Consider the following 26,794-nt stretch of genomic DNA (forward strand, 5'->3'; position numbering starts at 1 on the left):
AAATGGCCCTAAATTAATGATAAATAATAAGAAACACATGCTGATGCTGACACCACAGTTTTTTGGGTCTAGGTCTCTCCTTTGGATCCCAAAGAGAAATAGCTTTGTTTATTCCTGAATTCAAAAGAAATAAAATTATCCCTACTGTGTGCCTATCAGGTTTTTCCATAGCGCTAGAAAACTATATAATAATAAGCAAATCTGCAGTTCTATGTAGTTTTAGCAGCCTATCCAAAGTACACAGAAACAGAGTGATAGCTCTACTTCTACTGAGTAATTCTTGATTAGGTCCAGGCTCAGTTCCACCTTCTCCTAATAAAAATGACAATAGACTAGTGTATATTAGATACCTCCTATGTGCCAGGTACCACGGTAAACTCTTTTTGCAGTTTAGCTAATTCAAATTTCACAATAGCCTTATGAAGTAGTAACTACCCAATTTTGCAAATAGAAAGCTGAAGTTTGGAAAATTAAGTACTTATATTCCATGACAGATGAGTTGGGCTCAATCTTTAGATTTTAGGCGCATGCTCTTTCTATCTCGCTATACTCTAACCCCTTCCACTTTTAATCTCCTTCCATCATGGAGTAGCAGTACTGGCTAATGGGTGTGGACATTCTAAAGTAAGTGGGGTGATCTAAATCCCCACCAAAACTGGAGAATTAAATGTGACGCCAAAAGCCTAAGTTACAAAAGAAATAATAAATTGGACCCCATCAACGATAAATACCAAAGACCATCAAGAAAATGAAAACAATCCACAGAATGAAAGAAAATATTTATAAACTGTGTTTCTGATAAAAGTATAGCATCTGGAGTATATAAAGTATATACTCCAGTATATAAAGAATTTCTTACAACTCAATAATGAAAAGACAATTCATTTTTAAATGGGTAAAAGATTTGAGTAGCTTTTTCTTCAGAAAAGATGTATAAATGTCCAATAAGAAGTAATATGGTGATCAACATTATCATTCACTAGGAAAATACAAATTAAAGCCACAACGAGATGCCACTTCCCATCTAGTAGAATGACTATACTCAAAAAAGAGAAAAAAACAAGTGTTAGTGAGCATGTTTGAGAAACTGGAACCCTCATACATTGTTGGGAGTGTAAAATGGTACAACCACTTTGGAAAAAATTTGGCAGTTCCTCTAAAATCTAAATTTAAAGTAGCTGTGTGACCCATCAATACCACTCCCAAGTATATACCCAAGATAACTGAAAACACCTGTCTAGGCCAAAACTTGAACATGAATATTCATAATAGCTAAAAAGTGGAAAAAACCCAAATGCCTATCTGTTGATCAATAAAATGTGGTATATCCACAAGATGGAATATTATTTGGTATAAAAAAGGAATGAAGTACTGTTACACGTCACAACATGGATGAAAGAAGTTAGTGACAAAAGACTTCATCATTCTATTTATATGAAGTGTCCAGAAGAGGCAAATCTATGGAGATAGAAAGTAGAATAGTGGGTTACCAAGGGCTAAGGAAAAGGGACAATGGGGATTTACTACTAATGGTGACAGGGTTTCATTTTGAGGTAATGAAAATGTTCTGGAATTAGTGGTAACAGCTGCATAACTCTATATAATGATACTAAGACCCCTGAATCACATAGCCTTCAAAAGAATGAACTTGATGGTATATGACATACATCTCAATTAAGCTGTTATTTTTTTAAATGCTAGTGAAAGATTATAAGAAATCATTTATTTTTTTTGCAAGTTCATATTCTGTAAGTATAAAGTATGTAAATAAGTTTTCCATGACTGATGAATTGGCTTGTGCATGCGTGCTCATATCTGACTCTTCGTGACCCCATGGACTGTAGCCTGCCAGGCTCCTCTCCCCATGGAATTTCCCAAGCAAGAAAACTGGAGTGGGTTGCCATTTCCTACTCCAAGGAATCTTCCCGACCCAGGGATCAAATCTGCATCTCCTGCATTGGTAGGTGGATTCTTTAACACTGAACCACCTGGCAAGCTCTTTAAATTGGCTTCCTGACTTTTAAAAGGAATGACATGTTTTTACTGAACCAGAACTTCTAGATCAATATTTTCTTTATTTGCCACTTAACTTTTTAAAAATGCTTCCCTTTTACCCTTTCACCAGAATTGTGTAGCATTAGGATAGGAATACTAGAGTACTATAAGAAAGGGGTTGTGTCAGAGGTCCCCCAGAACAGCCCACACTCAGAGATTCATATTGCAGGGAGATTCTTTACCATCTGAGCCACCAGGGAAGCCCCAGAAAGACTCACAGAACTCAGCATATGGTTGTACACGTGGCTAGGATTTATTACAGTGACATGGTAAGTTGGGCCATAAGGGGAAAAGATACTGGTGGAGTCAGGAGTCTGTGTATAGGATTCCTAATGCTCTCTCCCTCCCTGGGTTACAGGGAATGCATTCCTCCCCCAGCAACAAAAATGTAGCAACATGCTTATGATATTTCTGCCCAGAGAAGCCCATTAGAGATTCAGGACCCAAGGTTTTTATTGGCAGCTAGTCACTTAGGCACCCTCTGCCTAGTTCATACTCCAAATACAAACTCTCAGAAAAAAAGGCAGATGATCAGAGAATTCTATGGTGGTCCAGTGGTTAGGACTCGACACTTTCATAGCTGAGGGCTTTGATTCAATCCCTAGTTGGGCAACTAGGATTCCACAAGCTGTGTGATGCAGCCAAAAAAAGGCAGATGATAGGCATAAATTATATTATCTGTATATTCTAGGCTCAGTGAGGTGGAGAACAGTGGAAATACCCCAAAATCCAAGTTCCCAAATGCCAACTACGAGTCAACCTTGCAAACAGGTCTTTCTTAGAAGTCTCAGACATGCTATGTTACCTCATCTCTGCACAGGAGTGGAAAATGAAGATCTCAAAACCAGCATCCCATGAAAATAGATTCTTGAGGGAAAGAGGAAGAGGATTAAGAGTTTTAAAATAGACTCAGAAGGATTTCAGGGCCAGGGGGACACTGTAAGCTTTGGTTTTCAAGTCAGAAGTCTATTGACTCCACAACCTTGGCAAGAAGATTGATTCACTAGTCTTAGGACCACTTAGGCCTGATCACTTTGAAGTAGTCCCAGGAGTTTCTAGCTTAAAGTCCTGTCTGTTACCACCATCATGGCCTTCCACTCTCCAGCCTTCCAAGTGAAAGTAAACCCCTGTTCCTTTCTGGGCATCTACATGTTCCAACAGAAAGAAGAATGTCTGAATTACAAACATTCTTTGATTCTTACCAAAAGGTAAGAATGGAATGCCCTGGCATTCCATAAAGAATCCTCACAGATGAACAGATGCTGAAATGGTTATCAGTAAGAGCAGAGTTCATGACACACCCTCGGAATACTTATCAGCCCAGCAGTTCTTATTAGCCCAGATGTGATCATCAAAGATGTAAGCTCGAGGAATAAGCCCTATGCAGGAGGGCTCCAATTTAGTCCTTTTCTTTCCTGCAAATACTGAATAAGAATAATCTTCTATCTCATGGAAGTGTAGAACAATCTGTTGGCTGTTCCCGCTCTTTTTGGAACCAACTAACACCATAAATCAACTAGAATACGTCTAAAAAAGGAAGTGAAAGGGAAGTGAAAGGGAAGTGAAAGGAAGTCTTTTTTCCCAGGGCAATGAATTTCTATTACATAAGAATTGTTTAACTTTGACCATTGAGTTACTAAGTATATCATTATGCAGAACTCAAAGTGCATGCAAGAAAGCAAGAAAGGACTCTCTGGCCACTTGGAAATACTTAGACATTCTACCTTCACCGTCCCATTTCACTTCCCACCCCTCTCCTCCTTTCCACTCCCTACCTTCACCCATCAGCTTCCTTCTCTTGCTCCTCCTGTTTTCCATCATCCCACCTCCCCAAACAATTATAAACTGACTGTAATTTCAGAGGATTCAAATAGATGCAAAGAATTTTGTTTTCCTTTACAATTTTATTTCTCTACCCAAATGTGAACATTTTATCTCACTCATAGATTATTTTTAGTAAAAATACCTACATATTTACATGTACCTGCATCTTCTACATTAATGTCATTGTTACTGTTCAGTTGTTAAGTCGTATCCAACTCTTTGTGACCCCTTGGACTGCAGTGCAACAGGCTTCCCTGTCCTTCACTATGTTCCAGAGTTTGCTCAAACTCATGTTCATTGAGTCGGTGATGCCATCAACCATCTCATCCTCTGTTGCCCCCTTCTTCTCCTGCCCTCAATTAATAGTTTGATTTAGAAATTATCTTTAGACAATATTAAAGTTCATGAAAAATCAATAAATTCTTTTTGCTAAACTGTGTCTTTTTAGCCCTATGGGGGAAAAATATGGTAAATTCATTTTCATCAACTGCCTTTCAAAATCTTCAGAATTCTATCATAACTGTCAGGCATCCACATGGGGAGACCTTAGTTTCCCAGAATCAGACTTGGCAGTCCTAATGATTGGCTTGGATGCCACAAAAGAAACATTCCTGACAGAGATCACACAGGGAGAAATGCTCCATCTAACTCCCTAGATTTAATCTTCACAAAGATTCAAATTATCTTGAATCCAGATAAGTCCTCTTGGAAACAAGACACAACAGATAAACCATTAGCAGATTAAACCTACCTCCAAGATAATAATTATCTCCCATTTAACTTGCCTTCCTTTTAGGTAGGATCTGTCCAGACTAAATTAGAAGTTCTCTCTGAAAAGCTGAAAAAATGGATTTATCAAAAAAAAATTAGAAAGTTAATTTGATATTAAAAAGCACCAATAGACTCTAGAATGCAGAAGGTAACCATCCCATGCAAGTCAGGCCTTCTCTGACCATCCTGCCTACTTACAGGTGGGGGAATCTGAAAGCATGCAGAGACACTAATATCTACACCACTTGTGGATGAACTAGGGTTATTAGTCTGCAGAAGCAAAGCCCAGAGGCCAGGCGGGGAGAGTAGGGCATGAGGGTGAGCTCAGATATTTAAAGGTTTGTCACATTGTAGAGCAAGTCTGTGCAGCCTGATGGGGTAAAATGGAACAAATATGTGGGAAGAGATAACAACCGAACCATTGTAAAGAGGAACTCTGAACAACCAGAAATGCCCAAGCATGAATTAGGCTGTTTTGAATGGTAATGAGTTCCTGTAGTCAGAGTTTTCAAGTCTTGGATAGTTTCATTCAATATTCTACATTCCTTTTATCAGATACTTACTCTGAAGGCTCAACATAGGCTGCTGCTGCTGCTGCTGCTAAGCCGCTTCAGTCGTGTCCGACTCTGTGCGACCCCATAGACGGCAGGCCACCAGGTTTCCCCGTCCCTGGGATTCTCCAGGCAAGAACACTGGAGTGGGTTGCCATTTCCTTCTCCAATGCATGAAAGTGAAAAGTGAAAGTGAAGTCGCTCAGTCGTGTCCGACTCTAGCGACCCCATGGACTGCAGCCTACCAGGCTCCTCCGTCCATGGGATTGTCTAGGTAAAAGTACTGGAGTGGGGTGCCACTGCCTTCTCCACAACATAGGCTACACACAGGTAAATTAAATAACCATGGTTCCTGCACTCATCCAACAGAGGAGACTCAAACATACATCTAAGGCAGGACCTGTGAAATTTTTCCTAACCTCAAGAAACTATGAAGTAAAATCCATATTTTTTCCTACATTTGAAGAGCCCCAGATATGTTTTTATTCTTACCAAGAATGAGCCAACCAGATTGATAACACTTAGTTATGAAACAGCTGAAGGCTAGCATAAAGAGTATTTGGGATACTATTGGGATCAAGCCATTGAAGTTATAACTGTTGGTCTCCAAATTGCATTAATAAGGAACCTCAAGTCTATCTTCCTAAAGTGAATTATTTAGAATCATCCTGTTGCTCTTGCAACAGGTTTCATGGTTAGAAGATATTGAGTTGGCCAAAAAGTTTGTTCAGATTTTCTGAATAACTCTTTGGCCAACCCAAAAGTTTTCCTTTGGAAAAATGGAATAACAGTATTTCATAATTAAGAAAGAAACACAAGGCTGGTATATATCGAAAAAGGTTTTTTTTTTTAATGGTTAACATTAAAAACATTAGTCTCAGAATTAAATCCCTTAATGAACAAAGCTGGTTAAGTATTTATAATCTATCCTTGCCTATTAATGTTGGTTATTGAAGTTCATTTCTAATTATTTACCTAATCAGCACATTCCAGGACATGATTAGTTTACCTTAATCTGAATTTAACAACTATGATCTTAGACTTGGATCACATGATAGCTTGGAAAAATGACCTTTTGTAGCTAAAAGGCACCTTAGAGTTTGCATAGATTGTCAGGAGGTAGAGGAGAGAAACTCTAGGGAAATTCCAGGGGGTTAGACTCACTGAACCTCCCAGCATGGCTCCAGGCAACAGAGTACTCACAAATATGCCTTCACGGAAAATATTCTGGCACTAACAAAAGCTCATTTCTTTAAAAAAAAAAAAACACTTTACTTTTATTGCTAAGACTAATCCCCAAAACTTCTAAAAGCGAGCTATGTGTTAATCAAAGCTAGAATGCAGAAGAGAATAAGAAAAAACAAAACAACGTCAGGGATTGAAAAGTCAAAAGCAGCAGGAGAGAGCCTGCTATCTCAGTTTCTAGAATGAGAAGCAGTGTTTTATGGAAACTTCTGGATTTAGGTCTACTTTATTTCTACTTAAACAGGAGAACGGGCTTCCCTGGTGCCTTGGTGGTAAAGAATCTGTCTGCCAGTACAGGAGATGCAAGAGACACGGGTTCAATGCCTGGGTCAGGAAGATCCCCTGGAGAAGGAAATGGCAACCCACTCCAGTATTCTTGCCTAGAGAATCCGCATGGACAGAGGAGCCTGGTGGGCTACAATCCATGGAGTCTCAAAGAGCTGGACACAACCCAGAGCACATGCACACATTGCAGAACTGAATTGAAGAGATTTAAGGCTATGAACAATGTCTATTTATCTCACTTCATGGGAATATTCACTCATTTAGCTAAAGAAATATTATTGTGTTGAATTACAAGCTGGTGATATTATATAACATGCAACATATGTCATATTACCTGCCTAAAATCCAAAAATCTCTCTGAATTCCAAAACACACCTGTCCCCAGGAATTTTGGATATAGGTTTGTTAGATCGGTAATAGAGTCAAAATTAGTTCTAGAGGTTTTTTTCAATATTTTATACAGGATTGTGGCTAATAGAGAGAGGCCATGTATAGAAAATTAGAAGTCCTCATAATTGAGTGGAAAGTGCTCGGAATTTAATGGAAAGTGAGTACCTCTATAGAGCTTGACTTAGGGTAGAGTGTCTCCCAAAGCCCTGGAGAAGACAATGTTTACCCTTTGACAGCCAGTTCCTTGTCTTTCTGGACGCCTGTGTGCATGCTCAGTCACTTCAGTCATGTCTGACTCTTTGCAACCCTATGAACTGTAGCCCACCAGGCTCCTCTGTCCACAGGGTTTTCTAGGCAAGGACACTGGAGTGGGTTGCCCAGCCCTCCTCCAAAGGATCTTCCTGCCCCAGGGACTAAATCTGCATCTCCTGCAGTTCCTATGTTGCAGGCAGATTCTTTACCTCTGAGCCACCAGGGAACCCTATCTCTCTAGATTCCTTTGACAAATATTCACCCAGGGAGGAAACTACATGGAGAGAAACCTGTTCTTGAAGTCAGTGCAGAATTCCCTGTGGGATAAAATATCTCATCGCTGTACAAATTTTAAAGTGATGATTTGATTCCTGAGCTAACCCCCCAAAAGTTTGCTCCTAGCATAGCAAAAGCAGTAGAATTTGTAATATGGGATAAGCTCACTTTTAAGAATGAATCTATGGATCTGAGTTCTTTTTCACAGTACTGTTTAATATGAAAAAAATGTGTTCTGCATCCCAAACAATGATATGCAAAATGTCATTTAGAACACAATGCATTTCTACATTGGATGTTGCCTGTGATACGCAGTATTTTCCTAATTGTCATCATTCATTGTTCAGGAAATATTTACTGAGCACTACTTGTAGGTACTGGAAATAGAGAGTTCAACAAGAGACAATGAACCAGCCCTCATATAGTTTAGATGCTAGGGGGAGAGACAGTAGGAAAAAACATGAAAGTAAGCTTTTCTTTTTAGATTGAAGTAAAGTTAATTTACAATGCTGTGCCAATCTCTGCTATACAGCAAAGTGATCAGTTATACACACACATACATTCTTTTTTTTAATTTTCTTTTCCATTACGGTTTATCCCAGGAGATGGATACAGTTCCCTGTGCTGTATAGTATTCAATTGGACCTTGCTGTTTATCCATTCTTAATGTAATAATTTGCATCTACCAACCCCAAACTCCAAGTCCATCCCTCTGGCTCTCCCCTCTCTCCCTTGGCAATCACAGGTCTGATCTCTATGTCTATGAGTCTGTTTCCATTTTACAGAAAGGTTCATATGTGCCATACTTAAGATTCCACATGTAAGTGATGTTATATAGTATTTGTCTTTCTCTTTCTGATTTTCTTCACTCAGTATGATAATCTCTAGTTGCGTCCATGTTGCTGCAAATGGCATCATTTTGTTCTTTTTATGGCTGAGCAGTATTGCATTGTACATATGTACATTTGCTTTACCCATTAGTCTATTGGCGGACATTGAGGGTGTTTGCATGTTTTGGCTATTGTGAATAGTGCTGCTATGAACAGAGGGGTGCATGTATCTTTTTGAATTACAGTTTTGTCCATGTATACATCCAGGAGTGGAATTGCTGGTTCATACGGTAACTCTGTTTTTAGTTTTCTGAGCAACCTCCCATACTGTTTTCCATAGTGGCTATACCAACTTACATTCCCATCAGCATTGTAGGGGGGTTCTTTTTTGCCACATCTTCTCCAGCATTTGTTATTTAGGCTTTTTAATGATGGCTATTCTGACTGGTGTGAGGTAGTAACTCAGTGTAATTTTGATTTGCATTTCTCTAATAATCAGCAATGTTGAACATCATTTCAAGTGCTTACTGGCCATTTGTATTTCTTCTTTGGATAAATGTCTATTAAGTCCTGTCCATTTTTCAATTGTTTGTTTTTTTGTTATTGAGTTGTACAATTTGTATATTTTGGAGATTAAGCCCCTGTCAGTCACATCACTCACAAATACTTTTCCCCATTCTGTAGATTTTCTTTTTTTTCCCCCAATGGTTTCCTTTGCTGTGCAAAATCTTGTACGTTTGATTAATTCCCACTAGTTTATTTTTGTTTTTGTTTCTATTGCCTTGGGAGACTGACCTAAGAAAATCTCGGTACAATTTATGTCAGAGAATGTTTTGCTTATGCTCTCTTCTTGAAGTAAACTCATCTTAATGTAAAATTAAGTATTCATAAAGTTACATTTCTCTTGTAATTTATACATCAAAACACTTGCATGATGAGTTCTACCTTATTTAAAAGCAATTTCAGATTTCCTGATACTGAGTTTGACACATTCAAAGATTCACATCGAATAACTCAAAAGTCTCCAAACTTGCAGAGAAGGCAATGGCACCCCACTCCAGTGCTCTTGCCTGGAGAATCCCAGGGACGGGGGAGCCTGGTGGGCTGCCGTCTATGGGGTCGCACAGAGTTGGACACGACCGAAGCAACTTAGCAGCTGCAGTAGCAGCTCCAAACCTTCACAAAGGCCAGGGAGGCTTTCTAAATACATGTATTCATCCTCCGGGTTCTGCTATTAAGGAAGAGGTTATCTGGAAGGAACAACTTACACAGTGGAATAATAGCGTCATTTTTCCAAAACTCAGAGACGTTAAACAGTATTTGAATCTTAAGACAATAGTGCTGAATTTGTCATTAAACACACGCACACACAACTTTGCCAAAAAAGGATAGAATGCTAATTATGTTTGATTGTGGTAGTCCACATTTTTAGAAATATTCCATATATCATACTTTGGAAAACAATAGTTTCGTGCTACTGAAATGCCGAGGTTAAATTTTCTGAGTGGAAATCAAAAAACACCAGCGACCTCCCTGAAATCAGGAAATCTCAGGATTCCAGTCTCGACACAACCCAAGGAAATGAAGCCTTGGACTTTTTTGTGATGGGAATACTTGATAGAGAGTGTAGTGTGAAGGGAGGCAAAAAGAGATAAAGACCTGACTTTTTCTCCTGGCAGCTTGAAGGTGGAGTTAAAGAAACAGTGCCGGTGGAAATGGGAAGCTATAGGCAGACAGCACATGCTGGGATTCCTTGCTTGTTCCAGTAATCCAGTTTGCATCAACCACATAACACCAAGGATAGAAAGGCAACACATGCTTGATGTTAATCCCCTAAAGGAACAACAGAGAAATAACTAATTCCTGAACTGAATCATGAGCAAATGCAACTACCCTGTACTTTTAGATTTCTAAAAGCAATGAGGAATTCTTGGGATAAATGCTAACTGAGAAATCTTTTCATCAGGGTTGTCAAGAATAGCAGGATAATGCTTGGATTCTGCCCTTGATGGAGTTGTTGATGCTATGCTAGGTCGCTTCAGTCGTGTCCGACTCTGTGCGACCCCATAGACGGCAGCCCACTAGGCTCCTCTGTCCCTGGGATTCTCCAGGCAAGAACACTGGAGTGGGTTGCCATTTCCTTCTCCAATGCATGAAAGTGAAAAGTGAAAGTGAAGTCCCTCAGTCATATTGTTCCACTTGTAAATAAAGCCTATGAAGCATATCACGAACATCAATCTACTTGTTTTTTTCCACTGTTAGTAAATGGTCTAGAAGAAAGGTCCTGTATATACAGACTGAACAGAAATACCCTGAAACATATGAAGTGAGCTTATACTGTGCAATGAATAAGAACAAAATTTCAGTGTCTCTAACAAAGTTTCTTGCTCACTACACATGTCCAACATAGGTTTATTGGGGGAAAGGCTATCTATGTTTTATTACATTAAATTTAATCCATGTTTTATTAATACATTTAATTATCACAACCACTCTACGAGACAGGTACTATTATTTTCTTCTTTTTCACAATGAAGACACTGAAGCTCAGAGAGGTTAAGTAACTTAATCATGGTCATGCATCTCGTACATGGTAGATAGGGAATTTAAACTCAGGCTCCAAAAGTCATTCTTTCATACCATAAAATATATACAAATGATTTTAATTCTGATTAGGGTAGGTTAGTGAGGCAGGATGAGGTAGAGAGATGAGAGAAGTAGAGGGAGCTTCCAAAAAGAAATAACAATTGAGCTGTGTGCTGTCCAGGTAGACAAAAAATAACCTCCTTAGACCCAGTTCCTTACCTCCAAACAAGTGGGACTGGTGAGATTATCTCTAAAATCCCTTTGAATTTTTTCATCACTTCAGAACCCACCTCTTGTGATACTACTGGAGATAACACAAAAGGAGTAAGCTTCAGAAATCAACATAACCGAATTATTAGCTGTGTGATCTCTGAAGAGTTGTTTATTTTTCTGAACCTTAGTGTTTTTTCATTGATGCAATACGAAAATCCTCATAGGGTTGTTGTGAAGATTAGCTATCTACGCACAGTGCCGGGCACATAGAAAGCACCCAAGTAATTTTTATCTCTCTTTTCCCTTAGCTGTGTGTACTATTCTCAGTCACTCAGTCATGTCTGACTCTTTTCGACCCCATGGACTGTAGCCCGCCAGGCTCCTCTGTTGATAGAATTTTCCAGGCAAGAAACTGGAAAGGTTGTCATGCCCTTCTCCAGGGGATCTTTTCAACACAAGGATCAAACCCTCATCTCTTGGGTCTCCTTCGTTGGCAGGCAGGTTCTTTACCACTGCGCCACCTGAGAAACCCCTTCCCCCTTACTTTTTCTTTAACTGTATATAATTAAAGTTCTTGAACTGACCTAAATCTTAGATCACTGTGTGGCTACACAGTAGTAGGGTACCATTTGGAGGCAGATAGTAAAGTAAAAGAGGATATTTGAGGGCATCGAATATTTTCTAAAATATATGTTAGATCTAATTTGCAGTGCATTTGTTTGGGGAAGGGAATGGCTACCCACTCCAGTATTATTGCCTAGAGAATTCCATGGACAGAGGATCCTGGTAGGCTATAGTCCATGAGATTTCAAAACTCAGAGTCGACTGAGAGACTTTCACTTTCACTTTCTTCAAATGCTATTTGCTTCTTTTACTGTTTTTGTTTCTATAACTCAGCTGACTTATTAAACCATCACATGATAAACTGGAAATCAAGAGGTGAAGCTACATACTATTTATAAGCTGTGACTGATATGGCTCAGGAAGCTTTCAGTAGATACTGCATGGGTTGTGCCAAAGGTTCATAGTTAAGAGTTTTAAATTTTGTAATGTCACATACTGAAGTAAACATGTGAATGGAAGTAAGAAGGAAAAGTCCTATTAAAAAACTCTTTTGTCATAATTTCAACTTTTATTATCAAAGATGGAGATAATAAGATATACATCCATAGAAAACAGTAAGAAACAAAGATCATATTCATAACTAAGAGAAAAAAATAGATATAAAGAACTTTATTTATGTAGGTGTTTTGTTTCTTCTCTCTGTTACTTTATTAACCAGAATACATTTTTTTAAACTAGCTCTGACTAAAGAGATTTGATGCTCTTCATTTTACTTCTTTTAATTGAGGTTTACCTTATATATACATCTGTGCTTCCCGGGTGACTCAGATGGTAAAGAATCTGCTGCAATGCATGAGACCCAGGTTCTATCCCTGGGTCGGAAAGATTCCCTGGAGAAGGGAACGGCTACCAACTCCAGTATTCTTGCCTGGAGAATTCCATGGTCAGAGGAGGCCGGCGGGCTACCTGGGGTCACAAAGAGTCAGACACGACCTGAGTGATTTTCCTTATTTCATTATACACATTAAAATGCACAAATTTTGGCGGTACACTCAAAAACTTTTACCTAGGCATATGCCCATGTAACCACACTCAAATATATATATATAGAACATTTCTAGTGCCCTTGAAAGTTCTTTACCCTCTTCTTAGTCCATACCCACAAGGTAACTACTATTCACATTTTAAACAAAGCAGGTAACAAAAATAGAAAATGATAAATGAAAAAGTAAAGGAATCCTAAACCTGATATTTTGTTTTCTGTTCTAAGAGTTTTTCTTTACAAAACTTACATTGGTGGTTTAGTAACCATTAGATACCCAAGGCTCTAAGGAATTAGCTCATTAAGTGGTAAACTAAAAACCACAGCCTGGTTAACAGAGGCAGCAGACTTCAAATTCTTTCCGTAGAAGAGTCAGGCGGCCAGTTCTTTCTTCCGAAGACACATGATAAAAGAAGACATCTGGAGAATTAAATTGGACTGTCTACAACTTCAGTATCAACATAAGTACAACTCAATTAGGTCTAAGCAAAAAGTCTGCGTTGTGTTTAGCAAAGTCAAGATAAGTAATAACAGTGAGACACTTAAACCCAAACTCTTGGTTGGATCATGAAGCTATCAACTCTGTGAACAATTTGACACTAATGGAGCATGAACTTTGAGTTGTTTTTCAAGTAACTGTGGTAATTTGACGTTCTTGCATACACCGATTTTCACCCCAGCATTCCATACTTTCAGGTTATTAAATAAATTTGGGGGTACAGAGAGTGACAGAGGGTACTCTACTGAGCAGCAAGACAATAAGATCCAAGAGTCTGGTCCATCAGATGCCTAGCCTAACAACTGAACTGACATGATATTTCACTTTGGCCAGTACTACATGTTGGCTATCAATAAATTATCCAAATAGGCACACCTTTTGAGAGTAAAAGGGGCCACTATCATAAGTATGCCAGAATAGTAGAACTAAATCAGGACTAACCCAAGCAAACCAGGATATACAGTCATCTTAGCTATCACAAGCCTTCAATCCATAAAAGTTCATGCTGATTAACTCTTGATTCCAACGATTCATTTACTAGTTAAGCTAAAGCTTTTACAGTGGCAAAGACATCTGAGAGAGAGGAGGGAAAAAAAAAAACAAAGGATGACCCAGAGATTATAGCTGAGTTCCAACAAGTTAAACATATCGAAGCCACTGATACAAGGATGCAGCCTTGGCTTCTGACATGAGAAAAACAACCTGAAGAGGGTCGAGGACTCAGAGGAAGAGAAGTTACATCTATAGCTTTTGTAAATCTGTCTAGCATGTGATATAATACTCCACACACTGTCTTTAAATACTGAGAGCTGATGAACTAAGGGAGGGCAGTACCCTCATTTGTTAAGATATTATCTTGCTCAGCAATAATGTAATAAGGATCATCAGTAGTTCATACAACTTGAGTGCTTACTATGTACCTGGCAATGTGTGCTAATTCCTTTATATATATTTGCTCTTTAAATTCCCCAATGAGCCTTCAAGATAATTTAACTTCTGTTCCCATTCTTTCCCCACAGATAAGGAAATTGAGGCTTAGAGGAGGTTAAGGCATTGGTCCAGGATGTACGGTGCATACTAGGACTCTAAGATCTGTCTGACTCTTAGCTGTGCTCTGGTTTTACACTACATCCACCCCTCCTGAAAGTGAAAATGATAGCATTGAGTCATGTCCAACTATTTGCAACCCCATAGACTGAAACCCATCAGGCATCTCTGTCTTTGGAACTCTCCAGGCAACAATACTGGTGTGGGTAGCCATTCCCTTCTCCACCCCTCCTAGGGCTCTTTAATTGGGGATAAATTCATTCAACTAGCTCAAACAAGGGATATGTTTACTGACAGGATAGCACGGGAAAACACTTAGATATCAAGGGCAGAAAAGCAAATACTGTAGGACCACCTGGGGCAGGCAACTGAGAAGCTAGGAACCAAAACCATTCCCAACAGCTCTCATCCCCTGTTTCTCTGCAGTGTCTACTACAATTTTTTACAATATATTTTTGAAACCTGGGGACTTGGGATTCTATACCACCAAGCATTTCCAATGTCTAAATCTCCCTCTACTATATGTCATTTAAAAAAAAAAAACACACACATTTTTTGATACGGAGGATGAACTTTTCATTTTGTTGACTACTACTCAAACTAAAAATTAAATTCTGATTTTACTTAGTCTGTGATCTTAACACATAGGAAAACATTCTCTTTTCATCTGGTTTGCTTTTAAAAGTAGAAATGAATGCAAAGAAGCACAAAGTCCTACAGGAAGGAGGTCAAGGCCCTAGCTTCCCACAGGAAATAGGTTTCCATGATTACTCTCTCCTCATGAGAGAGTGAAAAATTAATTTATTTAAAATTGGCATTTTGCAATGGGTAAATGCAACATTTCTGTGTAAAAGGTGTTTTGGTTTTTTTTTCCTCATTCTTACAGTCAATCTGTGTAAAGCAGAAAGTGATGAAGCTATAACTGTGAGATATAGGGTCCTTCCCTTGAGGCCAGTGTTGTTACTTCAATGCCATGTTCCATGAATAGATCCACATTCCAGCTCCAAGCACAGTGCTTGGACTAGAGCCCAGTCCTCCTGACTTCCAGCCTAGAGCCTTTTCAACAAGTTGTGCAGATGTCTGGGGATGGAGGAGGGGGTGGCTGGTGTATGACCCAAAAAACAAGAACCTGAAGACTCAAATGTCCATCTCCTGCCCCTCCCATGACTTTACATCATGATGTTACTTGATCCAAGTGTCTTGTTGTGATATATGAAGGTGTTTTTGACTAAGGTTTTGTATGTGTATGTTTTGTAAATATCTGTATAATGAACTTTCCCATTGCACTGCAAACTCACAGCAAGCAGACTGTGTGGCTACGTGCGTGCTCAGTCATGTCCGACTCTTTGGAACCCCATGGACCGTAGTCTACCAGAATCCTCTGTGGGATTCTCCAGGCAAGAATACCAGAGTGGGTTGCCATTTCCTTCTCCAGGGGAACTTCCTGACCCAGAGATCGAACCCACACCTCTTGAGTCTCCTGCATTGGCAGGAGGATTCTTTACTGCTGAGCCATCAGGGAAACCACACCCAGAATATAGCCTTGCACATAAAAGGCATCAAAAAGTGTTGATTGGAGGGAAGGGAAAAGGAAAGGAGGAAGAAAGGAAGGGAAAAAGGAAGGACAGATAGACTGCACAATTTGCCTCAAATGTAGGTTCTGTTTATGAATCAGCCAAAAAGTAAAAGCAAAGTAAACTTGAGAGATAAATAAATTTTATTTGCCTGAGGTGTTTTTTGTTTCCCTCTCCCATGTTCCTTCTTTGTCAGGTTATTTGTTAGACAAATTTTTTAAAATAAATAGTGCTACATGGAGAACAGATTGGAAGAAGAGATAACCAAATGCTAACAGGAATTGTCAAAAAAAAAAAAATGAAGGTATGTAAAAAAAGAATGAAAAGCCATTGAAAGTCTATGATATTGGTGACATTAAGAAAAAATGCAACTTGAAGAAACTAATAATAATTAAATGTTACCTGGCTTTGAAACAGTGTGCTGATTGTGCTACATAGATTGCCTTGTCAAACATTTCATAGGGAGGGAAACAGAACATGCCAAACCAGGGTGCAAAGAACGAGAAAGGCCAGTCGGCATGCTGATGGCATGATCCTTAGTTCCCAAAACAAGCAAAGGAAGTAGCTGTATGAATGTTTCTCTACGAAAATAGGAGTGATTCCATCACTTTAAATTGTTGCCTGTGGGTTATAAACAGTAATTCTTGGACTTCCTCCGGAGCTAGACCATCTGGGAGTCATGTGACCTCTCTGACCTGTTTGAAGCACTTGTACTCAGCTAGCAGACAAGTGAGAAGCAGCACAGGCCTAAGGTTTTCCTTCCTAAATTGGGAGGGAGGATTTAGAAAGGATTTAAGTTCTATTTATTTTCATGCACTCTTTTTTTACCCCCTGCAAATTGAAAAAAAAAAAAGACTGATATTATTCAACATCAACATCTCAGGAGAGCTGGAGTGTGGTTGAGAACCACTGGCTGGAAACAGTCATTCAATGATTCATTCATTCATTCAGCACATATTTATTGAGCATCTCACATGAACCAGGTACTGTGAATACAGTGGCTAACACAACAGACAAGTCTTTTATTTTTGAAAAGATTTCATTCAGGCAGGAGAGGACAGATAATAAACAAATGGGCAGAGAAGATAATATCTCTATGAGACCATCTCCCTCCACCCTTCTCTTCCCTCCTTTTACTCCAGGTGAGGTGTACAACAGTGACCTTCTTGGCCCTCCTCAAATATGCCAAGCTTAGTCCCACCTGGAGGCCTTTCCCCATGTCCTTCCCTGTGGCTGGTAAGCTTTGCCCCCAGATATCATATAGCTTCTGTCTTCCTCTCCTTCAAGTCTCAGCAGAGATGTCACCTGTTACAGAGGCTTCCTTGATCTTCCTATGTAAAACAGTCTTTGATCTCTTCCACGAGAATGTAAGCAGTATGGGTTTTTCTTGTTTTGTCTATGTCCATATCTCTCAAGTTTAGAACAGTGCTGTTAGAAATGCCCATTTACGCACATGCCCAATGACAATGTATCTAGCCTCAGAGGACCTAATCTCTTGTCTGCACTGTAGTAGCTGGTCTCCAAAGTTGGCCCACAGTGAACTGCACTCCTGGTATTCACACCTTGGGTAGTTCTTTTGCCTTGAACCTGAGCTGGCACTGTGCCTCATCTGTGTCCAACAGAATGAAGCAGAGGTGACACCTGATGTCCCAGGCTATCGCATAGGAAGCCTTGCAGATTCCATCTCGGTATCATGGAACACATATTCTGGAGGAAGCCAACCCCCAAGTTAAAAAGTCCAGCTATATTGGGACTTCATGTGTAAGAAAGCCCAATCTAGCCACGTGGAGGGCCATGCAGAGAGACTCAAATGTTCAGCTGGTCCCCAGCCAGTTCACTTATCTCAGTTGAAGCAAGGATATGAGTGCGCACATCCATCAGCTGAACTTTCAAATGGCTCCAACCCTGGGGCCATCCGACTGCAGCTGCATGAGAGGCCCCAAATGGGAACTAGCCAGCTGAGCTCCATCAGTACACTGAACCATAAGAGAAAATAATACATATTGTTTTAAGCCACCAAGCTTTGAGGTGGTTAGTCATGCAGCAATAACTGCAGATAACTGTGAAATGCGGCCACCAAAGCTAGCTCCTGGTGGCTCAGTGGTAAAGAATCCACCTGTCAGTGCAGGAGACAAGGGTTCAATCCCTGATCCGGGACAATCCCACAAGCTGCGGAGCAGCTAAGCCCATGTGCCACAAATATTGAGTCTGTGCGCCACAACTACTGAAGCCCATGCGCCCTAGAGCCTGTGCTGCACAATGAGAGTAGCCACCACAGTGAGAAGTCTGTGTTCGGTAACTAGAGAGCAGTCCCCACCCACCACAGCTAGAGAAAACCTTGTGCAGCAACAAAGACCCAGCCCAGACAAAATTAATAAATAGATAAAAAATTTGAATTGTATAGAAAAAGATAGCTCTAGATTCATACATTATGTTCCTTGTAAGCATAACATATGTCTAAGGGTCCTTGGGCTTTGCCCACCCCCAACTCTTTAATAAGGCAGGTGCCTCTGCAATTAACAAACTTTGTTTGCACTGTTCACTCTCTTATTCTCCTTTATAAGCACCCACTGGAAGTCAGAAAAGCTGGTTCTTCATCCTCATGGGACCACTGTAATTCTGGGTAAGTCACTAAACTCTAGTTCAGTTCAGTTCAATCACTCAGTCATGTCTGACTCTTTGCAACCCCGTGGACTGCAGCATGCCAGGCCTCCCTGTCCATCACCAACTCCCAGAATTTACTCAAATTCATGTCCATTGAGTCGGTGATACCATCCAACCATCTCATCCACTGTCATCCCCTTCTCCTCCCACCTTCAATCTTTCCCAGCATCAGGGTCTTATTTAAATGAGTCAGTTCTTCACATCAAGTGGCCAAAGTATTGGAGTTTCCACCTCAGCATCAGTTCTTCCAATGAATATTCAGGACTGATTTCCTTTAGGATAGACAGGTTGGATCTCCTTGCTGTTCAAGGGACTCTCAAGAGTCTTCTCCAACACCACAGTTGAAAAGCATCAATTCTTTGGCGCTCAGCCTTCTTCACAGTCCAACTCTCACATCCATACATGACTACTGGAAAAACTATAGCCTTGACTAGATGGGCCTTTGTTGGCAAAGTAATGTCTCTGCTTTTTAATATGCTGTCTAGGTTGGTCATAGCTTTTCTTTCAAGGAGCAAGCATCTTTTAATTTCATGGTGACAGTCACCATCTGCAGTGATTTTTGAGCCCATGAAAATAAACTCTGTCACTGTTTCTATTGTTTCCCCATCTTTTTGCCATGAAGTGATGGGACCAGATGCCATGATCTTAGTTTTCTGAATGTTGAGTTTTAAGCCAACTTTTTCACTCTCCCCTTATATGAAAAATCATAGTAGGGGTTTGATTTTTTAACTCTGGGCAGTGTGTGATACACAACCCTTTCCCCCCTCTCTCCAACTGAAATTAACACAAAAAAGAAATCAATGAAAGAGATACAAGTGGAAGAGTTCTGTTGGAAGCAGGACAGGCTATGTATTGGTGTTAGTGGTCAGAAGTAGAGACTGGAATCAGAAGACCTAAGCTCAAATGCCAGCTCCTCCCCTAACCAGTCTGCCAGAACTTTATAGTGTGAAAAGCACTGTACGGGGTGGTCTCAGAGGCCTCCCCACTTTACATGTTGTGGTTTTTAACATTTATCACACAGAAAATAGACACATAACTTCAGGGTAGATTTTAATTCATTGTTTATATGGTGGTACTTTATTTTTCATTTATATAAGAGTTTATTATTACTTGTTTATGTGGCTGTACTGGGTCTTAGTTGCAGCATATGGAATCTTTGAGTTGCAGCATTTGGAATGCTTTGTTGTGGCATGTGGGATCTAGTTTCCTGACCGGTATCAGACCTTGACCCCCTGCATAAGAGTGCAGTCTTAGTTACTAGACCACTGGGGAAGACCCCTCCTTTTTTTTCAATTTAAAAACAGAGTACTGAGCTAGAAGAGTTTTGTTATTGCTTCTGCTTTCTTATAGAAACAGATTTATACTAGTTTTTCCCAACCACTATCTGCCCCTAGAGCAGTAAGCCCTTATGATCTTGCCTGTTCATTTCAATACAGGTGCTAAACTTAGTTCTTGCCTCATCCTTAGAAAAAGAAATCGAGTATTTCAAATTTCCCCATCTGCAGAATAACTTGGCTTGGGAAATACTGGCTTGAAATCATTGTATTTGATTTTTTAAATTAATTCATTCATTCATTTTTGGTTCCACTGGGTCTTCATTGCTGTGTGCAGGCTTTCTCTAGTTGCAGTGAGAAAGGGGGCTGTTCCTTGTCGTGGTTCACAGACTTCTCATTGCTGTGGCTTCCATCATGGAGCAAGGCTCTCGGCACACAGGCTTCAGGAGTTTCAGCATTCCAGCTCAGTAGCTGCAGCTCTTGGACTGTAGAGCTCAGGCTCAGTAGCCGTGGCACAAAGGCTTTTTTTGCTCCTTGGCATGTTCTTCCCAGGCCAGGGATCAAATGTGTGTTCCCTGCATTGGCAGGTGGATTTCTATTCACTGTACCACCAGGGAAGTCCCATTCTATTTGATTTTTTAAATATTTTCAAAGGCCTCTACAGTAGGAGACTTCATAGCCTACTATATACATTCCCACTCCAACATTTAATGAGTGTATTCATTAGGAAACTTTCCTTAATTTTTGACAAAAATCACTCAGTAGAGGTCCCCTTCACATAATGCTTCTTAACTTTCATATAAGTTTTTTTAAAGTCATCTAATTAAGTTTTTCAGTGTCACTGTACTACTACTACTAAGTCACTTCAGTCGTGTCTGACTCTGTGTGACCCCAGAGACAGCAGCCCACCAGGTTCCCCCGTCCCTGGGATTCTCCAGGCAAGAACCCTGGAGTGGGTTGCCATTTCCTTCCCCAATGCATGAAAGTGTAAAGTGAAAGTGAAGTCGATCAGTCGTGTCCGACCCTTAGCGATCCCATGGACTGCAGCCTACCAGGCTCCTCCATCCATGGGATTTTCCAGGCAAGAGTACTGGAGTGGGGTGCCATTGCCTTCTCCGGTCACTGTACTAGCACTCCTCTGAACTCTCTCAATCTTTTCCCATTTTCTCCTCTGCATAGTGACCTTAAATTGAAAACAGGAATGGTCCGAAGAGAGTTCCTAAAATTATTTGACTTGTGATGTATATTAAATAATATGCATAGTTAAATTATTACAGCACTTCCAGGTTGCATATTGATAAGAGCATCAACATCTTCTAAGACATACGTCATCAGACATTATGCATAAAATTACAGGATTGTGATGACACTTTACATGTGCTAATATTGACTGATAATTACATACCCTGCCCTGTGTTGTAAATTACATAACTACTTGACCATACATTGCAACCAAATAGCCACTCAAATCTCCAAACTCATATTTGAACTCTGCCCCAAGACTATGGACAGATGTCCAGTGTATCTGATCATGTTAAAAGCAGACCACAATCTGATCAATATTTGACTGAAGAAACACTGCACAACTTGAAAGTTTAGAGTTGAGCTTTATTTGAGGATCTTACTGAGGACTATGTCCCAGGAGACAGTCTCTCATAGCAAAGAGGTAGAGGAGGCAACAGAGGAGCCAGGATATATACGAATTTTTTGCTGGGGGAAAAAAAATATGCAGTCAAATGTCAAAAAGTCACTGCTAATCACAAAGAATAGACATCTCAATGTTTTTAATGTTTTTCTATATGCTGGAAGATATAAGACTCAGTTCATTACAATTATTCCTTAGATATGTATGCATCTTAACTATCTAGTATCTAGGACCAGTATCCAAAGTACATAAAATCTTCCTGGTTTTCTCTATCCTGAATTCCCCTCAGGGTGCACCATCGATGGTTACCTGGAGTGGCTAATGGCTTGATCCTTGTAGAAAAGAGATGATGGGCAACATACTTTGTTTAGGAAATGTCAGGCAATGTTCTCTATTCACAATATTCTAAGCTATTGAATGGAAACCCCTATATCCTGAAAGGTGATAGGTTAGACATTTTCTGCTAGAACTGCTTCAACACCTGGAAAAAGTATCAGCTAGAATTTTTCTTTGATATCAGAAAGAAGAAATTTTGTTCCCAGAGGCTTGTAGGAAGGAAAATAGAGGGTAGAGCTTTTTTTTCACTGGTGTGAAATCAAAGGGTATCCCCAAAATGTATTTTAGACATAATCTTATGTCTATTTTATCACACTATAATTAAGTTTCCCCTTTTGTTTCACTGCTGTGCATGCTCAGTCGCTCAGTTGTGTCGACTCTTTGAGACCCCTTGGACTGTAGCCCACCAGGCTCCTTTGTCCATGGAATCTCCCAGGCAAGAATACTGGAATGAGTTGCCATTTCCTTCTCCAGGACATCTTCCTGATCCAGGAATCGAACCTGGGTCTCCTGCATTGGCAGGAGGATTCTTTACCACTGAGCCACCAGGGAAGCCTTATTGTAGAACAGCTCAAATTATGAAGCTGTCTGACAGCATCTTTTACACTTAATCAAATGCCACTAAGTAAAATAATGTCATTTACTAGCTCCTTTCTTTCTTTTTTTAAAATTCATTTGGCTTCACCAGGTCTTAGTTGCAGCACACAGCATCTTTGTTGTAGGATCCAGGATCTGGTTGCCTGATCAGAGATCAAACCCAGGCCCCTTGCACTGAGAGCAGGGAGTCTTAGCCACTGGACTAAGGGAAGTCCCCCTAGCTCCTTTCTAATTCCTCCCCACACTATCAACTATTTTCCCCACCTGCTCCTCCTCAAATCCCTCCCTTACCCCTACCTTTCTCTCCCTTTCTCACTTAAGATCACACTTCTGGAATTCCTCATCTCAGGCACTGAGGAACACATTTCAGGGCAACTGAACTTAGTTCAACTGTAAGCCTGTGCAGGGAAGCTATGAACACTGGCCCTTACTCATGCATCAGAAGAAATCTGACCATGGTTTCTGAAAAGGTTGAACCTAGAACTACCAAAAGATCCAGCATTTCACTCCTAGGTATATACCCAAAAGAATTGAAAGTGGGAACTCAAACAGATATTTGTACATCAGTGTTCATTCCAGAATTATTCACAATAGCCAAAAGGTAGAAACAATCCAAGTGTTCCAGGGATGAATGAATAAACAAGTGTGGAATATGCATATACAATCAAATATTATTTAACAACAACAAAAAAGAGAATAAAATACTAATAAATGCTACAACTTGGATGGACCTGGAAACATTATGCTTCATGAAATAAAGCAGACACAGAAGGAAAAATGTTGTCTGATTCCACTTTCATGAAGGCCCCAGAATAGAGAAATTCATAGTGACAGAAAATAGAATAGACGTTACCAAGGCCTGGGAGAAGGTGGGATGGAGGAATTATTGTTGAATAGATATAGTTATGTTGGGGTGATTTTTTTAAGTTTTGAGTCTAGATGGTGGTGATGGTTACATACATCATGAATGTAATGTCCCTAAATTGTACACTTACCAATGCTTAAAATATTATGTTACATACTTTAACAGCAATAAAAAAAAATTACTTAGGGGGCCGAAAAGTCATTTCTGATCTGAATCCTGCAGTGAGGGTGGCTTGAAGTACACCTGAGTTTTAATGAGTCACTACCCAGAGTTTGGGATGGTGATAACCTCCTCTATATTCTAAATCCACACCCATCCCAAGTACAATGGTGAATTAGAGAAGGGACCGGGAGCCTGAAGGCATGAGTAATATCTCCAAGCCTCTGGGTCACCCAGAGCCTTCCCCACCCTGCCCAGAGAGGCTCTTGCAGAGGAAAAAAAAAAAAAACAGGGAGAGAGAGAGATCTGACCAAGCCAACTCAAATGGAATTTCTGTAAACTTTTTTCTTTTACTTACTTTTCAAGTGTCATGAGAGTCATTTTTGGAGCAAGAAGGTCACAAAAAGATGTTTTTGTCCTCTCAGCTACTAAACATAGAGGGAACAGGAAAACTTCGGAAAGGACTTTCACTTTCAAAATGTTTGAGGTTATTTAGAAGGATACGTTTTGGTTTTTTTATACACACATTGTTGACTGAAAAAAGTGCACAACCTAAAAGCTGAGAATTATATTGTATTCCATGGAATGGGAGACAGTTTCTCAGATTGCTCTGAGGCACTGTTCCAAAGAGGTAAGGGGGGAGCCAGATTATAGTTTTTGCAAAAAACAAAAACAAAGCCCTAACAACACAGGTAGTTGAACCAAAAGATTACTGTTAAAGAAAGCCAGAAACTTCAAATTAATAAATTTAGCATTTTTCTATGTAAGGGAAGATGCAAGAATCTGGGTTTATTGAAATAATACCTTTGATGTGCACGTTGCCTGTCTAGGGCCAGTATCCTGTTTTTCTCCATCGTGAATCCCCTCAGGGTGCACAGTTGTGGGTAGCTCCAGTGGCTTGTTGGCAGGCAACATTTTTCCTCCACAAATAAATGTTATGGTTGCCTATTCTTTGTAATTATTCTTAAATCTAAAATCATTTTTAAAAGAAAAATTGAAAGCAGCCCCAGAGCATAGAGTCAGTCATTTTTTTCCCAGCCATAAAGTTAAACCTCCAACAATAAGGTTTTATATTCGTTTTTCTTAATCCTAACTACTCTGTAGTAAATCAGAAATCTACCAACACATACCTTATTTGCTATTGTAGGGGAGCAAAATTTGCCATTCCGAAATGTATCCATTTGGCATGCAGATTATTTCAAGCTAAAAATAATCAAGGCTCAAAAGATTGGAGAAGAATCTTTGACCTCTCCTCTAACTGCCAAAGAAAATTTAGCTAGAAGACCTGATCCAGGAAGGGACTTGTCACTGTAGATTACCACAGTATGATACAAACTAGGCGTGTACACAGGGAGGAACCTAAGCAGAGTCTGTTTGTTAAAATTCCTCTCTGTGTTCCATTGTTTCTGTATGGCCCAGCAAACATTTTATCAAATATTTGCTCATTTTAATCTTTTTGTGAATGGCCTTCCTTCCCTTTTGTGGATAAGAATGTTGCCTGCCGTATTAGTAAACAACAGATATTACAGCCCCATCAAGTCATCAACCACATGGCACCCACAACTGTGCACCCTGATGGGATTTAGGATGGAAAAAAGGACACTGGCCCTAGACAGTTAAGGTGGATATCAAGGAACGATTTCAATAAATACAGAGTCTTGCATCTCCCCATACATAGTTCAGTCAGTTCAGTCGCTCAGTCGTGTCCGACTCTTTGTGACCCCATGAACTGCAGCACACCAGGCCTCCCTGTCCATCACCAACTCCCGGAGTTTACCCAAACTCATGTCCATCGAGTCGGTGATGCCATCCAGCCATCTCATCCTCTGTTGTCCCCTTCTCCTCCTAGAAAAGTGCTAAATTCATTAACTGAGATGTCTGTTTTTTCTTTGCATGCTAAGGCACTTCAGTTGTGTCCAACTCTTTGCCACATTATCAACTGTAGCCCGACAGGCTCCTCTGTCCATGGCATTCTCCAGGCAAGAATACTGAAGTGCATTTCCATGCCCTCCTCCAGGGGATCTTCCCCACCCAGGGATGGAAGCCACCTCTCTTATGTTTCCTGCATTGGCAGGTGGGTTCTTTACCACTAGAGCCACCTGGGAAGCTCAATTATTCTTTGATTAAAATTATTCTTTGCCAAAACTCCTATACATCCCGGCTCTTCCCTTACTTCAAGTCAGCCTTTTAGTACTATCTGAAACGCTGTCTGTTGGGCTTAAGTCTGCCAAATAAAACATAATTCTCAACTTTTAGATTGGGCAGGTTTTTGTTTTTGTTTTTGTTTTCAGTTGACACTTTGAAGTCCCAAATCCCTGCCTGCCCTATTCTCTTTTCTCAGGTGGCTCATAAATCTCAATTGCCTGACTTGTTCTTGGGTCTCATATGTTTGGGCAGTTCCCTGAACGCAGGTAATTAAATTTGATTCTATCCTGTTAATCTATCTCACTTCAGTGTAATTCTTCAACTAGCCAGAAGAACCTAGAAGGGCAGAGGAAAATTTTTTCTTTCCTCTCTCTACTAAGTTAAGTGGATGTTTAGAGTAATGCCTGGAACATGGTAGCTCTGAGTAAGTGGATGCTCCAAACACAAAACTTCAGACAGAATCAGCAAGATGGGGAAGAAGAGGCATTCGTTTCATTGGCTGGGTGCATAGTAGGCAAGTTGCTGGTGAGATTGTGATGGCTGCTTCTCCATCTGCCCCTCTGCCCTCATCAACTAGGAAGGGTTAACCAGGCAACCAGCTCATATCACCTCTGCTGCACGACCGACCTATTGCTTAAGCTCTGTCAGGCAGTCCTCAAGAAGGCTACACCCTGCTTGAATAATGTGGGCTGGGGAACAGGCCAGCCTACCCAGCGCATCCGTGCGCGATAAGCCCTATGGTTTCCTGTATCTACAGCTGGTTGCCCACTGTTCAACCTCCGTAGTTACAGTCTTAATAGGAGAAGAAAAAAAAAGGCCCAGTTTCCTAGGAGGCTACTTATAGGGCTCCGGGTTAGGCAAATGTTTCACCTGCTTGGCCAATTAGCTTCCTCTCCCAGAAAGACGAGTTCTACAGGTTTCCTTTTTCTCTTCCTCTGCCTCCTGGGTTGGGAGGAGAGGCTGTCACTTCGCTTCGACCCTCCCCTTCCCTCCCTCCCGGCTCGGCCCCTCTCGCCCGGACCAATCGCGCCGGCCCGAACGTGTCCAGGTTGGCGGCCCCCGGCGCGGGCGGCCCGGATGCACCGAGCGGCCCAGGGCGCGGGGG

The 26,794-nt window shown here is 40.4% G+C and overlaps 1 protein-coding gene across 2 annotated transcripts in view; it reads left to right on the forward strand.

Annotated features, from left to right (window-relative positions):
• GRAMD3 (GRAM domain containing 3) overlaps window positions 1–26,794 on the forward strand; it is a 123,497-nt gene that overhangs the window by 17,075 nt on the left and 79,628 nt on the right. The window lies entirely within an intron of this gene.

The sequence above is a fragment of the Bison bison genome, unplaced genomic scaffold, assembly GCF_000754665.1.
Source record: "Bison bison bison isolate TAMUID 2011002044 unplaced genomic scaffold, Bison_UMD1.0 scf7180017864235, whole genome shotgun sequence".
Lineage (NCBI taxonomy): Eukaryota > Metazoa > Chordata > Mammalia > Artiodactyla > Bovidae > Bison > Bison bison.